Source organism: Zingiber officinale, chromosome 4A (genome assembly GCF_018446385.1).
Source record: "Zingiber officinale cultivar Zhangliang chromosome 4A, Zo_v1.1, whole genome shotgun sequence".
NCBI lineage: Eukaryota > Viridiplantae > Streptophyta > Magnoliopsida > Zingiberales > Zingiberaceae > Zingiber > Zingiber officinale.
In genome coordinates this window covers 74,302,527-74,305,870 of record NC_055992.1, presented here as the reverse complement: position 1 = coordinate 74,305,870, position 3,344 = coordinate 74,302,527, and the positions used below count along the sequence as shown (strand labels likewise).

General features: G+C 34.7%; 1 long non-coding RNA gene across 1 annotated transcript; it reads right to left on the bottom strand.

Moving 5' to 3' along the window:
• Positions 1 to 737: 737 nt before the first annotated feature.
• LOC121973371 lies at positions 738 to 1,300 on the bottom strand. The gene is made up of 3 exons (XR_006109552.1): positions 1,243 to 1,300; positions 962 to 1,139; positions 738 to 827 (listed from the first exon to the last, which is right to left on the bottom strand). It is a non-coding gene; the product is annotated as an uncharacterized LOC121973371 (long non-coding RNA).
• Positions 1,301 to 3,344: the final 2,044 nt, after the last annotated feature.

The following is a 3,344-nucleotide window of genomic DNA, read 5'->3' as shown; positions in this document are numbered from 1 at the left end:
GTGGATCAATTGATTGCAAGTTTTGTTGTTCATCAATGAGCTCCAAAGTTTGAGCTTGCAATGTTGATTCTTGTTGAACTTGTGATTGATGCTTGGATCTTGTTTGTGGATTATGAACTATTGGACGTAATATGTTATTTGGCCTTTGTTGTTACGGTTTATCTATTACACATGTGGAAGGATGCACTGGAGATATATTACTTTTTACCACATTTGCTTGATCACCATTCAATTTTTCCAATATGGTTGTACCTTTCTTTTTTTTGTCTAACCATGATGCCCTATCATGAAAAAAAATCAACATATTAGTCCAAAGGCCAAAAAAGGTCAATTACACATTTGAAGCTAAACTTGGAAAAGAAAACATTGATGACCAATTATTAAATTATAAATAAATCAGACTAATACTCAAAAATTGATTATGCATCAAGCATAAATGAAGAATAAAAATGAAATAGAAATATACAATTAAAAAAACAAGTCTTTACTCAATAATAAATAAAAATGTATATTAAAGATTAACAATACAATAAACAATCCTAATATATTTCATCATTCTCTGCAACTTCTTCATCTTGTCCAAGATCAATGGCTCCAAAGACAACTACATCGCCAGGCTTGCAGCTATTTGCTTTAACAACTCTACGAAAGAAATCAATTATCAAGCCTGAAGTTGACAATGCTATACAAAATAAAAACAATGGTAAAATAAAAAGAAAATCAACTTCATCCTTAGTGGCATGATGAAATGCAACTTTCAGAGTTTTTAAACCTTGCAGTTCAGGTAATGGTATGTTGAGTACTTCATAGTACAGTATATCAGAACTCTGTAATAAACAAAAATATTAGACTCTAACATACAACACACAAATTGAAACTAATAATACTAATACTAATAATAATAATAATAATAATAATAATAATAATAATAATAATAATAATCAAGGTAAAAAGGGTAAACCAGGGACAAATGGACAAGCATGTCAGATAGATGATCCACCCCTCTAAATTTGATGGGTTGAGGTTTAGGTTGCTGAGAGTAGCAGTTATGCAGTGTAAGTCGGATTTTTGATGGATCATCCAGACCAAGTTGGTATGCTACTTTTTCTACAACAGTATCATATGAATCAAGCTTTGACCTTTACAAAAGCAAAAGGATTATCAGATCCACATAGAGTTGAATCATGTACACCAAACCTATTATAATAAACAAAAGGCACATAATAAAGATTGAGCACTTACAACTCTATGCTAAAATGTTCTTCTGTTGGCTTCTCTAATAATCGAAAATGAACCACCTATATATCTAGTGGCGGATCCAGGAATTCAAGTATGGAGGGGCGATTTTTACACGGAAGAAGGGATGATATCTTCTATCTCCACCAATGGAACCCCATAATACTAGGGGTTCCACCGTCGGCAAGGAGGGGCGACCGCCGATGCCGCCCCCCCCCCCCCACTGGATCCGCCCCTGTTAATCAACACATGATTAAGAACAAAATCAGGATAAATATGTTAGTAGCTAGAGAATAGGAAAGCAATTCAATTGTGGAATGACATCAATGTGTTTTAAAAATCAAACATAAGAAAATTATTCAAGCTACTAGAAGCAGGAAGCAGAATAGGAGTCACTATTGCCAACTCCTGTCGTGCGATGCTTTGGCCGCTGTAATGGCCGCGCTGTGATCTTGGAAAAGCAGGAGTCTCCCATGGCCATGTGCGTAGCAGGAGCCGCGACCAAAGCATAGAGCAGCACAGTGGAAGGGCAGGAGCTGCCCGCAGGAGCAGGGGATGCGATTTGGTCGTGTGAGCGGCAACAACCACACGACGCCGACAGATGCGGTAAGAGAGGCAATCTCAATAGGTTGGATGGAGAGAAGAGAAAAACCAAAGAAGTACCTGAGATTTGCCGTGGAGATGGTGATTGCCTAAGTTGGCCCGTCACCCTCGTCGCCCTCTTCGTCGTGTTCCCTTTTGTCGCACGAAAGAGAAAATAGAAACCTAACCCCTTCAAAAATAATAACAAAGGTAAATAATTTAATGTTAAAATAAAAAACCTAAAACCTCTAATTATATTAATATCATCGATGATGTATGTAGGTATATGAGGAACTTATTATTTATTTCAGTATCTTAGGAGATTAGTATATTATTAAATATTTAATATGCTTTTTTTCATAATTTTTAAATTATCAATAATCTAAACACAAATTATAAATTAAAATTTTTTTAATATATATATATATATATATATATATATATATATATATATATATATATATATATATATATATATATATATATATATATGTATATATATATCGATCTGGGTCGTGACCGTTCTATGAAAAGATATTGGAACTAGAATGGTAGATTCCGTAACGATTACCGTGATTGTTCCGACGAACCATATTCAAGATAATTTGAGACAAATAATTTTTTTACCGTCTTATTTGAATGCCTTATATAATTATATTTTTAACCGTCTTTATTAGGTGTCTTATTTAGTTGAATTTGAGACAAAATTTTAAATATTGTCTTAAATTTAATGTCTCCATGTAAAATTTTGAGACATGTATTATTACTGTCTTAATTACTTAGTATTTGAGACGAATTTTGTCACTGTCTTAAAATTTTTGTCTCAAAAGCCTAGTTTTCTAGTAGTGGGACAGGATGCTGTCAGAGTACACCTATCCTCCTACCCCAAACATAGTGGGGGAGCCTAAGCTCTCATCTCTCTGTGTCATAGTCAAGAGGAGGGATCCCTGTCCGCTACCACGCTACAATCACACTACCCATGAGCGAACCAGCGGAGCCCTGACGGTGCAAACTGCACACATCCTGCCTGATGTACCACTAACCCATCAGTAGTTGTGTGTGTAGATCATGTAACTGGCGATGTGCTCAACTATAAAGGAGCCGACAATCGCTCAGCATGCAATCATGCAAAATGGTGCGTGACACTAAAGCATGTAACTCCTGAAAATATCAACCTCCAAATAATATGTATCAAAAGAAAAATCGAGTCCATAACAATGAGCTAGGTATCATACCAGATAATAAAACTAGGTACACATGCCAGACAATAAATCTAGGAGCTAGGCCTATACTTGGTAATGCATTGTATGTCACTACTTCTATGAATATAAATACACATGACAATAATTAAGAGGTATAAACATAAATACATAACAGATAACAATATGACCATATTACGGGTATCAAGTAGTGATATACCAAGCAAATATAAATATAAACATTACTACTAGCTATAACCTATTACGTATATCAGAATGACAATATCAAAAGAGACAAGTCAAAGGTACCTGCCTTAAAATGAAGAT